The sequence below is a fragment of the Balaenoptera ricei genome, chromosome 11 (genome assembly GCF_028023285.1).
Source record: "Balaenoptera ricei isolate mBalRic1 chromosome 11, mBalRic1.hap2, whole genome shotgun sequence".
NCBI classification, from domain to species: Eukaryota; Metazoa; Chordata; class Mammalia; order Artiodactyla; family Balaenopteridae; genus Balaenoptera; species Balaenoptera ricei.
The window spans coordinates 98,498,832-98,514,161 of record NC_082649.1 but is presented as its reverse complement, the minus strand read 5'-3'; the positions used below and the strand labels follow the sequence as shown (position 1 = coordinate 98,514,161).

At 43.0% G+C, this 15,330-nt stretch overlaps 1 long non-coding RNA gene across 1 annotated transcript in view; it reads left to right on the top strand.

Moving 5' to 3' along the window:
- Nucleotides 1–3,311: 3,311 nt before the first annotated feature.
- The window catches only part of LOC132375177 (uncharacterized), a 252,359-nt gene continuing 240,340 nt past the window's right edge, over nucleotides 3,312–15,330 (top strand). Inside the window, exon 1 of the long non-coding RNA XR_009505953.1 lies at nucleotides 3,312–3,398. This is a non-coding gene — a long non-coding RNA (uncharacterized LOC132375177). The remainder of the gene's footprint in view (nucleotides 3,399–15,330) is intronic.

The window sequence follows — 15,330 nt, the reverse complement described above, 5'->3', positions numbered from 1 at the left end:
TGGAAACTGTTAGAAATGCAAATTCTCGAGGCTCACCCCAGAACTACTGAATCAAAAATGCTGGGAATTCCCTGGCTGTCCAGTGGTTAGGGCTCCACGCTTCCACTGCAGGGGGCACAGGTTCGATCCCTGGTCCAGGAACTAAGATCCCGCATGCCGCGTGGTGTGGCAAAACAAAAACAAACAACAACAACAACAACAAAACACTGGGGTCAGGCCCAGTCATCTATGTTTCATCAAGCCTTCCTACTGATTCACATGTTGCTGAAGCTTGAGAACCACCACCATAAGGAAAACAGGGATGCTCATGCCAGAGAGAGGGGAAGGGCTCCTGTAGAAGCAAAGAAGACAGATGTTATGAGGATTTAAAATTTTCCTTTCCCTAGGATCCCACAATACTCTATTTATAGTTTGTTTTACACCCATATGTCCTCTCTCGCATAGACTGCGTACTTCTTGAGGGCCCTCAGGGATGCTCTTCGGCTGTGTGTCCTCCGGGTGCAGTGCGGTCGGGGCGCTGGCGTCTTCCCTGTGGTCCTGCATCCACTCCCCGTCCTCCTCTGCGCTCTGTCCCCGAAGGCCCATCTCTATGCATCCCATCCGTGGGGTCTGCCATCCTCTGCTTCCCAGCTGGATTTGGCTCATGGACAGTTCTGGTCCCCCTCCCCTCACAAGAAATGGAAGAAGAGAGAAGAACGAGGTCAAGGTCTTGATTCCCTTGGCCCCTTCCCTGTGAGTGCCCTTCAGACCAGGTGTTTATCCCCTGCCCCCATCCCCCAGGCCGCTGCTCCTCTAAAGGTAGAGCACCACTGGACTCTTCTTTCAGGGTCTGGGAACTGTTTCCTGCCTTGGTCCCTCTGGCCTCGGGGCCACGTGGCTTCACTGCTGTAGCCCCGGTGCTCACCACCACCCCTTGTCATTACCCTACGCTCACACCTTCGTAACCTGCCCCTTTGTAAATAAGCCCTCCAGGAGTATTTATTTTAAGTGCATCATCTATTTCTAGCGGAGACTTGATTGGTAGAATCAACACCTAATAAATATTTTTTAATGCAACTGGAACTTTTTCAAAATTATTTTTTTGTTGAAAACAAGGTATGCACATACTTCCTAGTGTATTTTTTAAATTTTTATTTATTTTTTCCTTTTTTTCCCCACATTCTATCATATAAAATCCTTTGGTAAAATTCTTTTGAGATGGATAACTTGAACCCCCATTTAGCCTTGATAAGAAAAATAAGTCCTAAAATATTTATAAGGAATTGAGACAAGGATTCTGTTATTCATATTCTTGGTTTAAACCATGGCAGAGGGGGTAAGGTGGCGTCTTTTCCAACTGCTGTTCATAGTGATAACTTGGACCCTTGGCCTGTACAGAATCTCAAGGGATATATGTATTTGTAAAGGTGGGCAATGGTTTAATTTATTTTCAAAATTATAATGACATAAATTAAAGGCACTTTGAGTTATATTATAAGCCAAATAAATTAGTTTTAGTCCTGACGGGCGTAAATTAAACCTCGGTATTTAGGAAGAGAAATGTTGCCCAAGGCCACTGATGGGCCCTCACCCTGCGGTTTATAAATCAAAGGTACAATTTGAGAATAAAACACTTTTTATGAAATCGAATGTCAAGAGCTCCTTGTTAAATTTGCTGTAGCAATTAAGTTCTCAGGTGAGAAAATGCCTCTTTTTCAATGTTTTATTACCTCTGTCATTCAGTACTCCATTTATAGGAGCAACTCTTCATAGTAAGTACACATTAGGATGACTTTTCACCTCCATTTAAATGGAAAGTTTGAGAGGAGGAATTGGTTCCTGTCTGTGGGCTTGTAGAGCGATGCAGACTGGATCTTTGCCAGTTTGTAGAGAAGAGAGAAGAGGGGGAAAGGATGGTAAATGGTCAGCTTGGTCCAGGCTGGCTGATGTGGAGGTGGAGACGTCCCCCAGCTGATGGGGGGTGGGCAGAAGGCCGTAGGATGCCCTCAGAAGGGAAGTGTGTAAACCGGTGTGCAAGCTGACATTATCAGGGTCATGAAAAATAAAAGAGAGGGAGATTAGAGATGGGGAGCCCAGGTGGATAGAGTAAAGACAGCAACAGTGAGGCCCAGATAAAAGCAGAGACTCCGTGATAGAATGGCTGGCCTCAGGGCTTCCTTGGGGCTGGACCACTTCCCAGTTCTAGCCTTGACCACCCCATGATAAACTCCTTCCTCATGAGCTGGCTCAAATGGACCTCTGTGCTTTGCAACAGCGTGATGCTGATTTGCGTAACTGTCTACAGTGTTAGAGATTTCAGGAACTGTAGACATCATCTAGCCTTTGCTTTCCAGTTGAGAAAACTTAGTCTAAGAAAAATGAAAAGACTACCTGCTCAAGTTGCCAGACCAGGTTGGAGGGAGGATGTGAATAGAACTGTACACCCGTCTTCAGGAGGGGCGCATGCAAGCACGGTGTGCTTTTTGCTAAGGGTGATGATCCCATTTGGGGGAAGTCTGCTTTCCAAGACAGTCCTGCATGTGGATGGAGTAGGTAGCTGTCTTCATGGTATTTGAGGAGCGCTGGGAAGCTCTTATTCCTTCCCTGCTCTCCTCCCTCGACCCTGGGTGCTAGCACCTTGATCCTCAGATTGTTGCAAAGGTTAAGTGAGTTTCTGTGTGTCAAATCATTACCACAGCACTTGGTGCATCATATTATAAGAGATAAAAGGATCGTACCTACACAAATGGATCAAGCCACTGTTCTCACTCATTCACTACTGGCTCCAGAGCTCGTGGGAATAGAAGATGATGCTCTTAATATGACTAATGTTAGCGAGGCTTGTTAGATTTAGCTTAAAACCACACCTGGAAGTTATGATCAATAGTACAGGATTGATATCACCTTGCTAATACAAAAGAACAGTATCTTACACTTACGTGGATCTGGCTACCTATAGAAGCTCCTTTAACAAACCCAAAACTTGAAATAGTTATCCCCATTTTACAGATGGAGAACTCAAGGCTCAGAGCCATTGAAGGATGTGTAGGGATGTTCTCCCTGCAGGAAGCATTGTGGGAACCTGGGGCACATGGAGGTGGGGAAGAGAGTGGGCCAAGTTGGGGTAAACTTTCCTCAGTGCAGTGTTTTGTTCAGGACCAGCTCTCCCCGCCCAGAAACTTGCAAATAAAGGGCACTCTCTCCATCTAGCTCTGAGTGTCATTCTTCTGTGTCCAGGCTGAATGTCACCAATGTGATTGGCACCTGGATCAGGGAAATCACCTCCTTGGGGTGCATCCACCTTTCCTGTTCATCTCTGTCTCTGCAGGTGATGAGAATGGCAGCTGGAGGTTGGAGAACGTTCCTTGCATAATGAAAGCAACCCTTACGGATCCAGCTGAGCTTCCAGGTCAGCAGAGGTAGGAAAGAGGTGGATGTGTGACTTCCTGCAGTGCAGTATATAAAGTTTATTTGAAAAGTTCTTATACTAAGATTTGGAAAGTGCGAAGCCCCGTTCCTTTCGAGAGGACCCATTGCGAAGCCGTGGTACCTGGGGTCCTGCTGCTGCTCACAGGCAGAGCAGTGCTGGGTTGGGAGGCAAGCGGCTGCTGGATGTTAGTCAGGAGTTTGTCCAGCCTGACAGCCACCAATTGTTGGAAGGCGAGTAGCTTTTCAGGAAGTGACTCTAGAAACTATGTGGACTGAATGCCTAAATTTTCTAAGCTTTTGACAATTCTGAAACTAAGTCTAGGCATGTTTTTAAAGCTGTCAGACTTAGCATACTTATTTCGATCAAAATATTTTTAGACACATGTGAAATTCACTTAAGAGAAATCCATTACTAGCTTGAATTTGTGTGTATAAGCCCACTTAAGACCTTAAGAACTTAATTCTAAAATAACTTTTTTGGTTGCTATCTCATGTGTCAAGTGCCCAGTTTTTGTAATATACTCATATTTTTAAAACAAAGTTTCATCTAAAATAGAATCTATATTATATTATAGTTCATAATACACATTAAGTATGGCTTTGGTATTTATGCAGAGTATATCTACTCAGAATCATAAAGTCAGTCTGGATATTAAAGGCTTATGTTCATATCTTTGGAACTGTTAAGACAGTGAAATAAAATTGCTGCATTTTAAGTAATGGGTTAATCTTAAGAAAAAAAAAAATTTCTGAGGCTTTTTTTTTTCTCTCAAAAAAGTTATTTGCAATATTACAACTAACTTTGCCTGATAGAGTTAATTCCCTCTTGTTTTTATTGGTGTGGTTGCCCATAAACAAAGCAGTTCACTTCTGCGTGCGTGTGTGTGTGTGCGCGCACACTTTAAAAAATGTGTTACATTTTTGGCAAAGATAAATACTTACTTGAGCATTTTTGGACTGACTTCGTTATAATATCAGAACTTATCTCATATTACAGATATCTATTTACCTGGGTAATTTGACGCTTCTCCTGGTTTCTAATCATTAATCTTGATTTCATGAAATCAAGCAAGAGAATGGAATGACATCTCTGTGATACTAATAGTGTAGATTCATTTCAGTAGGTTGGTTTGATCTTCTCTTTTAAGAGAGTTGTCTTGACAACCTGACCTTCTTTTCAGCCTGCTATAATCTGAAAAATAGCCTTTGTTATTCTTTGGAACTTTTCCACTTTGTTTGGCCTCCAGTATTTTTATCATTGTTCAGACATTTAGCTTTGCCCCCATGGAAGTATAGACCTTTTTTTTTTTTTTGGCAAGTCTCAATGTACTTGCCAAAATACAATAGCAATTATTAGCTAATCATAACTGTGTGCTGAGCAGATAAAAGCTCTTTAAAATGAGTATAGGTTTGTTCTCCAGTGACAATAATTCACGGACTCAGTTTTATCCATCATTACATGGCAGCAACTGAGGCTGAAGCTTGACTTGAACCTCGGAAACAAGATGAGAAGAAAGGAAATATACATGGGGATGAGTGTGTAGTTTCAGTAAAACCAGACACTCTGTCCCACGCCTGTGTCTTGGGTAGTTCCTGTCTCCCTGCCCCATCCCCACGCTAGCATGGCTGACTGTGGGCCTGGTGGACTGAATGGGTGGATAGATGAGTCCACGTGTAGCATGGACACTTGTTATGTTTTGTAGCCACAGAGAATCTTCTGCAAAGTCTTAGGAGTATTTTCACACTATGAACACTTCCTATCCAAGGCTGGAGTCGAATACTAACTTCCTTAGACTTTCTTGCTGCTGGGTGGAGAGTCATGTGACTCAGGCTCAGTCACTGAGATGCAGACCCAGGAGAGACTCTGAGGTGACGTGGCAAGAGGAAGCAAGCTGGACACAGAGTCCGTTTTCTGGGGAGTATTGTGGTGGAGGCAGCTGGCTTTTGGGGACAGTTGTAGGGCAGGATTCCTGGTGGTCAGGGTCCAGCCAGTGGACGGGATGCAGTGTGTGTGTCCCAGAGGCCGTGGACCTTCACTGGGGCAATTCTGAAATGAGCTGTAGACCAGTTAACTACCTGCTCTGACCAGTTAACTACCTGCTCTGACCAGTTAACTGCCTGCTCTGACCAGTTAACTACCTGCTCTGACCAGTTAACTACCTGCTCTGACCAGTTAGCTGCCTGCTCTGACCAGTTAGCTGCCTGCTCTGACCAGTTAACTACCTGCTCTGACCAGTTAACTGCCTGCTCTGACCAGTTAACTACCTGCTCTGACCAGTTAACTACCTGCTCCGTAGCCTCTCAGCTGCCCTCTTGAATATAATTTTTTTTAACTTATTTTAAAATGTATTTACATTTGGATTGTATAACATGATTTTATTTTTAAGGTGTACAGTGTGATGTTTTGATGTACGTATACGTTGTGAAATGATTACCACAATCAAGTTAAATAACACACCCGTCACAGCACAGTTACCTTTTTTTTTTTTTTTTTTTTTTTTTGTGGCACGAACACCTAAGATCTTCTCTGTTAACAAATTTCAAGCATGCAGTACAGCATTATTAACTATAATCACCATGCTGTACATTAGATCCCTGGAACTTACTTATCTTAAAATTGAAAATTTTTACCCTTTGACCAGCATCTCCCCTTTCCCCCACTCCTAAGCTTCTGACAATCATTCTACTCTCTGGTTGTATGAGGGTGACTTTTTTAGATTCCACGTATAAGTGAGATCGTAAAGTATTTGTCTTTCTGTGGCTGGCTTATTTCACTTAGCATAATGTCCTCCAGGTTCATCCATGTTGTCACAAATGGCAGGATTTCCTTCTTTTTTATGGCTCTTTTATAGGAAAACACATAAAGGAATTGGTGTGAGAAGAATCTAAACAGTCTTCCATAGAGTTTTACTGAGCAGTGAACTTGGACATGTGTGTAATTAATTATAACAGTTATAACACAGCCTTCTCACTTGGGACAGGTAAAGTCTTTTAGCCAAGGGAGGTAGTGAAAGGCTCATCACCATGTGTGACTCTTGGCTCTTTGGGGGTCATTCATTTCTTAGGCTCCACCCTTGATTTGGCATGCTTTCATTTGCTGCTGGCCATCTCTGTCTAGAAACAGGCTGATCACAGGAAGGCAGTTTGGGAGCCATGTCTCTTTGTGGTTTAAGTTAATTTTCTGACGTATGAGGCTTTCTGTGCCATCAGTGTCGCTGAAGTTGTGGCATTTTCTGGTGCTGCCCTTGGGTCTTGCTCCGGCCCTGCTGCTCTGAGTCCTCTGCTTGAGGAGCACATGTGTTCTGGGTTGTCCAAAAAAACCATGAGTGTCGCCAATCACACTTTGTACCCCAGTGCTCAGTTGTACTGGGTTCGTATATCTCGTGTTCTACGTGGTGGGTTGTGCTAACCTGAGCTGCCCTTGGATTCTCTTCCTAGGCTATTTCTTTTTTTTTTTTTTTTTTTAAGTTATCTGCCTTCCCTAGAGTGTAAGCTGCTTGAAGACGGGAATCCTGCCTTGGCCCCTTCTTTGTCCTCAAGCTCAGAAGTAGTGCTAGACACATTTCCACTACTGAAGGAGGCATCAGAACCCTGGTGCTCTGAGGGACCTCAGTTTTGGCTGCATGAACCCAGAGATATTGACATTGCCTGACGATCTCTCTGGACTTACTTGGCCCCTTGGTCACACTGACCAGTAACCAAACCTATCCGTTTGGTCTCCAAGTGAGACCTGGCCTTATCTTCCAGTGTCGTGTCTGTGATCTTATAAATCCCCTCATGACCCCTTTTACTAAGGCTTATTAGGGTGTTTAGGTACCTCCTTTGGCCTTTTTGGGCATGTGCTTGTTTGGGCTCTTAAGGAACAAGATTCCCTTTTTTATGACTTTTTTCCTTTCTTCCTTTTTTCAAAACAGTTCCCATTTCTTCCACAGCTGCTGGAAAGTGGACAAAATAGTTGTTCTTAGTCAACTAAAGCCACATTGTGCAGTTTAAACTGCTGTGGTCCTAGAAAACAGCATAAATAAACAATAGGCATTGAAATCCTTTAAATTGTATCTATCCATGCTGAGTGGATTACATCTGTGTAAAATACAAATAATTGAGTGAAAAGTAAAATACATGTTATTATACAATTCAGTTCCATAACTACAAGTATCTGAATATTCAGGAATACATCCAAACCACAGAATATTTAATTGTGAGAGTCACAAAGGACCTTAAAATTTTTCTTACACCATATATCTATGCCATAAACTGACATCTAGGCAGTTTCATATATCAGGCAAAAGACTTGTATCCAGAATATATGAAGAATTTGTACAACTTTATAATAAGAAGCAAAGTACCCCAGTAAACATGGGCTAATATTTGAATAGACACTTCAAAAGTAAGATTTACCAATGGGCAATAAGAACATGAAAAGATGGTCAGGGTAATTATTCATTAGAGAAATGCAAATTAAAACCACAGTGCGATAACGCTCCAGGCCCGTGTGGCTAAAGTGAAAAAGACTGACCATACCAAGTGCTGGTGAAGATGGGTGGAACCCGAACTCTCATACACTGCTGGAGGGAATATAAAATGCTACAGACACTTTAGCAAATGTTTAATGGTGCTTTTTTAAAGAGTTAAAAATACACCTACCATGTGATCAGCCATTCCACTCTTAGGTACTTACCCATGAAAAGTAAAAACACGTCCTTATAAAGGCTTGTACCCACATTTCCATGGCAACTTTATTTCTAGTAGCCCAGATAGAAATGACCCAAGTATCCATGAATAGGCAATGGCTTAGTCATATAATGGAAAACTAAGCAGCAATAAAAAGGAGTCAACTACTGATACAACAACTTGGATGAATCTCAAAATCATTACACTGAGTGAGAAAGGCCAGACCAAAAAAAAGTATATAATGTATGATTTCATTTATGTAAAATTCTAAAACATGCAAGCTAATCTATAAAAATGGAAAGCACATCAGTGGTTGCCTGGGGACAGGGATGGAGGAAGGAATGAATTACAGAAGGACGCAGGGAACTTTTGCCAATATTGTTTTTGTCCACATTACAAGTAGTGCATTTTCCCCCTACATTCCTGATGAGGAAGACATATTTGAAACTGATATTTCTTTTTTGTATTTCCTATCTACATTATTTCTATATAAGAAACTTGCTTGGATGCTTGTCTTTTCTCCATGGTTCCTGAGTTATTTTTGTCATCCATCATAAATGGGTAGTTCACAGTTAGTGAGAATCTTTTATACTTTTTCTTTTACTCAACACACTGTATATGCCTAACCACTCTGGGCAAAACTATCCTTCCCCCTTTTAAATGACCGAGAAATTCAATAAAAATGATGCAGTGAAGAAAAACAGCTTTGTGTGCCTGAGAGAAGCCACCCAGTAAAATTATATCTTTAATTTTCAGCCTGACCTCTCTTGTAATTTGTTTGAAATTTCATGATTTCAAAAGAAATAGACTGTTCCTTGAGGAATGCATCATCCCCTTCCCCATGCGAGATTTGAGAAAGCAAAGCTCTGAGTCTAATAATCCGATGGCAACAGCAGCCTTGCGATTTGCTGTCCATTTCTGTGCCCACAAAGAGTGGGAACTGATTGTATCCGATTTTGGTTATCATCGTGACCAAAGTTACCGCTTGGTCTTTCTCTGAATTTGAAGAAGTCATGGCATGGTTCATTGTCTCTCAAACATTAACATGCATACAAATCACATGAAGGTCCTTTAAAAAGGCAGGTTCTAATTCAGTAGAGCCAGGGTGGCGCCTGAGATTCTTAATTTCTAACAAGCCTCTGAGTGGTGCTCAGGCTTCTCGTCCCTGGAGCGCCCTTTGCAATAACAAGGGCATAGATGACACCAAAATACTGGGCTGGCCAAGAAGTTCATGTGGGTTTTGCTCCATAAGATGTTATGGAAAACCTGAACTAACGTTTTGGCCAACCCAATAGCACACAACCCTCCTATTATTCATTTGCATTTAGAATAAATTCCTCAACTTAGAAAATGTTTAAAGTGGAACATTCAAAACGTTGACCACTTTTTAAGTCTTCATTATGAAATAGTCATCATGAACCATGTTGTCTGATGCTCTTCCAAAAGATGACACCAGCCAGGAGGCAGAGCTAGTTAAAGGGCCAAAGGGAGTAAAGAGACAGGGATGATAGAGTGTCTGTCTCCAACCTGTGCTGTGTATGGGATACTGGGTTTGTGTTCAAGCTGGATGTCAGGTCAGTCTGGGGGAGTACATTGCATCATTAGCCTCAGTTTTTAACCATCCCTATATCCATGCCCTTTTCCTTACAGCTTTGCAGTGGAGTGGTGGCAGTCCTACTAGACTTTGGGCTTGGTCATGTGACTGACTTTAGCCAATAGGGTGTTAGCAGATATGACAGAAGCAGAGGTTCAACTGGACTTGTGCATTGAGACTTTGACCTCCTGCATCTTTACCATTGCCATGAGAATGCCGTGCACCGGTGAGCCCCCTGGCCTCAGGATGAGGATGAGGGGCATGTGGAACATAGCCACCTCTGGCTGAATTCAGTGTAAATCAGCTCACCGTGGCCAGTCTTCAGATACTTGAACTATAGGTGGTCATTGTTTTAAGCCACTCAAATTTGAGCTGGTCTCATACACAGCATTAGCTTCCTGACTCACTGGAGTAGTGTGTCTGATACAGGAGGGCATAGCTAGAGGTGGGTGGTAAGGTCCTGGGGGCCAGATCAGGAGCTGGAGATCCAGAAAAAGCAAGAAAAGATACAGCAGAAGGTCAAAGCAGGTGAAACAGAATGGAGTTCCAGCTAATGGCATCCGCTGGCTTTTGAAATATTTTTGGTGCATCCTTGCATGGATTGGTGAGATATACGTAAAGGTGAGCTGAGGTGAGACAGGTGGACATTGTTTTGAGCCAACCAGGACTAGACCCGACACAACAGGATACTGTTTTCTTGTTGAGTTCTTGGACTGCTTGTATCGTGGAGCAAAGATAGAGAAAAAGAGGGTCGGGAGAAAACACTTCATTGACTAAATGTGAGAATGAATTAACTGAATAACTTGTATTTTCTCATGTTGCTAATCTGCTTGTGATGACAGAACAATATTTTTTCCATGTAACTGATAGACAGTGCATGAGGGATTTCACTGAATCCCTAGGCGGGTAGTACTTGGGCTGTAAGTCCTGGGTTGGCCCACTCCATGTATAGGACATTCTTGAAACTGCTTTAGTAATTCACTTACTAACTCATTCATTCTTTCAGATGTGCTTGTGAAGCTATTATGTGCCTTCATAGAGCTGATAGTCCTGCAGGGAAGAAATACATTGATTATTTTATGACAGTTGTTGTAAGTGTTAGAAGGGGGGAATCACAGTGAGTTCTGTGCTTGGAAAGAATGGGTACTTGATGGAGTCTGGGGATCAGTGAAGGTGTCTCTGAGAATAAAATGATGTTTAAGTTGAAATCTGAAGTGAGCAGGAGGAGACATCTAGGCACTGGGGACAGTATATGCAAAGGCCCTGAAGGTGGACAATGGATGGCTTATTTGAGGAAGTAAACGGTCAGGTTTGCTGAACAGCGGACAGTGGGCAGGTGCGTGATCAGCCATGACCAGGTTAAGGGTTTGGGATGTATTCTAAGAGCAATCAAGAGTAACTAAAGAGTTTCAGGCAGGGAAGCAACATTATTAGATTTGTATTTTAAGAGATTACTCAGGATGCGACATGCAGAATGGGTTGGGAAGGGGTAAAAATGGAAAATAGCTCTTGCAGTGATCCAGGAAAAAGAACATGTTGGCTTGGACTCTAGTGGTTTTAGTAGATGTGGAAAGCTTTGGTTGGGTCCTAGAGATATTTAGGAAGTAGAATCGATGGTTCTTGACATTAACTGGGATGTGGTGGATGAGGAAGGAGGAAGATTGCCTTTGAGTTTCTGCCTTGTAACAACTGGTGGTGCTATTCACGGAGACAGAGGACTTTGGAGAAAAATGAGTTGGGAATTGGTCAAGAGTTTAGTTTTAGACATGTTGATTTTGAGGTACTTGTGGTATATGGGGACTTGCCAAGTAGACAACTGAGCATATTGTTCTTCAGTGCAGAGGAGAGGCATGAGCTGGATACATAAATTTGCAAGTCATTGGCATAATGATGGTCATATGGAAGCCAGGAGACTAGAGTATGAAGCCAGGGGAAGAGGTGGTAGAGATATCCTTGGGGAGTATCACAGTTTAAAGGAGGATTAGTGGGCAAAGGAAGCCAAGAAGGTAAGAGGCAAACCACAAGAATGCAGTGCCGTGGAAGATAAGGATAGGACAGCGGGGTCAGCTCTGCTGAATGCAGTTGAGAAGATTAGGAAGCTGAGCAGTGACACTTGTCTGTTGGATTGAGCAACAGGGAAGTCATTCATAAACTTGGCAGTAGTCACCTGGCAAGACAGAGGCGGAAGCCAGGGTATAGTGGGTTAATGAGGGAATAGAGGTAAGAACATAAAGAGGGAGAAAGCTGATTAGAATAAGAACATAGCTTCCAAGCACTCACAATTTCTGTTTCGTGCAGAGGCAAGCCTGATGTGTGTGGCAGTAGGAAAAGACCTACATGAGCTGAAAAAATGTTGATAGATAGCTCAAAAAGTAGACATTGTCTTTACCAGTGTAATTTATAGTTAAGTTGCATTGGTTCAGATGTCAAGAACTCATGATTTGGATAGTGGCTTTGCTCAAAATTGCCTATAATTTTGTTATAATAATATTTGTCTTTGTATAAATAAGATTAATGGGGATGGTTGCCATATTTGGAAGGAAACGGTTTGTGTACATCTTTTCATGCAACCTTTGATTTGATGATGACCTGTCTTTCCCATTTCTGTTGGATACGAAGTTCCATACAGGCAGAATCCTGCCTATTCTCTCATAATTGGGTCTTTATCACTCAGAACAGCATCTGGTGCAAGGAAGGGGTTGAGCTACTGTTTGGTGAGTGAATGGATATTAGGTGTTTCTCTCTGATTCTAAGAGTTACTCTGCACTCAGAAGAAACACAGTGGTACCTAGGCAACAATACTCAATGCGTCTGACCTCTCTGACAGTTGAGTAATTCAGGCTTGACATTTTACCAATCAGCCCAAGTCAGGGAGGTTATACTGTTCTGGAAAACTCACCATTGAAACAAGCTCAGCGTGACTTCGACTGGGCCAGATGGAATTCTGCTTTCCAGAAACCTTGAGTAAATAGCAAGTAAGTGGAGTACTGCAAAAGGTGATTGTTTGCATTTGCTAGCACACCCTTGCTATTACCCAGCTGATAAAGGGAGCGTGCTCAGAATGTGAGGGCACAGAGCTGAGTGGTACGTGAGGAGCCCCAGGAGTCTAGAAAGCTCTCCCGCAGTTCCTCCTCAGTGCTAGCAAGGATATGAGAGACACTGGGTTTGGCTGTAACAAGTGCTCTCACTTTTTACTTAATCAGAATTTGCATTGTTTTTTTTCATTATGGTATTAAAGTGTGAATGTTGCCTCCATGTGCTGTGGAAATAACAAAGTCCCGAAACAGTTGGTTTTATCCGTAGCACCTTCTGTCTTAGAATCTCCCAGGATCCCATAAGCTGATAATGTTCTTTCCAAATGAGCTATTTTGTAATCACACTCCACATGATTGTTTAAAATGATTATTATTGTTTTATCTTAATATAAAAAGATGCATTTGCTAATAGAAAGCTGAGTTTACCCAGCGATGCTTGTGTTAACTGCCTCATGGCTCATCAAGGTCTGTGGGACTCTGGAGATGGGGAAATGCAAATGTTAGTTTAGGGTTCTGTACATTTCAAGAAAACAAGGAGCTAACTTTCCGTATCCAAAGATGCATTTTACTATTCTACTCCAGTGCTCAGATTAGGGCATTAACCTCGGCAAAAGGAAGGAAGGATGAAGTGCAGGGAGGGCGCTCATTCGGGGAAGGTTTGGGGCGTGAGGATCAAGTGAGAACTGGAGATGCATTCATTTCTCCCCACCCCCCAACCCAGCGTTTAGGATTAGGATCAGATTTCCAAAACTCTGATGCTTCTCTTGTCCAGCATCCCTGAATTTCCACCACATGTTGGACCTGGGCTTTTGTTTTGTTCTGATTACTGTAAGCAGATATCATCTTACTCAAGAGATCATGTCACTGGCTGATTTTCATGACCCCCTCCATTGACTCAATCCCTGCCTGGTACTCCTCGATACTTTCCTGACCTAAAGCCTGCTTTTAGGTCCACAATTTTGTGATGTGCTTGGAGATTCCTGTCTTATCATCCGTCTGCTCACTTTGTACCAAGACTCTACATTATGTAGGTCAAAGCTCCACAATTTTTTTACTAACCATATATGGTAGTTTTCCTATTCTGAAATCACCTCCACTTCATCCCTGAGATGACTAACTCTCTAAATCAGGGTTGGCAAACTTTTTCTATAAAGGAGAGAGTAAATATTTTAGGCTCTGTGGGCCATATGGTCTGTGTTGCAGCTGTTCATCTCTACCATGGACGTGCACATGCCACCTTATGCAATATGTAAGTGAATGGGTGTGGCTGTGTGCCAATAAAACTTTATTTATAAAAACGAGTGGTGAGATGGACTTGGCCTGTGGGCTGTAGTCTGCTGACCCTGTTTCTAAATCATAGCTCCCACAGTTTCTCTCTTCTCATGATGTTGAAACGGGCATACACTGGGCTCTGGTATGTCTTCACAGTTAGGATAATTTCCAGCTTACTTGTCATTCTCTCCCTTTCCACATAGTCAACTGGGAATCTTGAAATCTTTTTAGGGTAATAGCATCATTTCAGTGGCCTCATCATCTGTCTCTTTCTGATCTCATTTTCTGCTCTTCTCTCCCTCCGTCACTCTGCTTTGATTCCCTTGGCCTCCTTGCTGTTCTCTGAAAATACCAGGTGTGCTCCTGCCTTAGGACCTTGGCACCTGCTGTTCCCTCTGCCTGGAATGGTCTTCCCCCAGATCACCACAAATACCACTCCATCCTCTTCAAGTCCCTACTGACATGGCACCTTCTCAGCGAGACCTATTGTCTTGGTCACTGTCCAGTCAGAAACACAGGAACAGCTAGGCATTTCATACAGAATTTAATAGAGGAGATTGGTTATGAAATGAAAGGCTTGGAGGAGCAGAAGGGATAGGTGGGCTTATACAGAGATCCGTGACCAAGGAGGGCTGGATGAGGAAAGGGGAAATGGTGTAACCCAGAGCCCATGCTCCCTGTGCCACGGAGCCGGCTGCTGCTGGACTCACCACCACCAGTGCCTCGCAGGAAGACCAGACTCTTCACTTCCATTGGTGCCTGGGCTCTAGAAGGGACCTGCACTTGATGTTATCACTGCCAGAGCCAGAGCCATTAACTGCTGCTGTTAATGGACCACTCTGTCTGATCAGGGACCCGAGAGCCCTCTACTCAACCTTGGTAGCTGCAGGTTCTTGAAGCACCACCAGAACCAGAAAGAATACTGCGCTCTCCTCCTTCCCGCTTTCCAGTCTCCCACTGGTGCCTCCTGTTGGTGGGGGGTGCACTGGCAGAACCTAGCCAGTCCTAGCTGCAAGGGAATCTGGAAAATGTAGGTTGTAAGCTTCCAGCCCCTTGCTACAGAGAGCTGACCCTGGAAGGACTAGAGTAGGGCAGAGACACATTGAGTCAATCATCAGAGTGTCCTGTCCACTCCGTATAAATTGGCAGCTCTCCACAATCCATCCCTTTTCCCTGCTTTATTTTTCTCCATAGCTTGTGTCACTGCCTAACATATGATTTACGTACTTTGTTGTTTATGACCTGTCTCCTCTCCTAGAATGTTAGCTCGATGACAGCAGTGATTTTGTTCACACTTGTACCCCCATTTCTAGAATGTTGTGTGGAATACAGGGGACATTGTGTAAATAT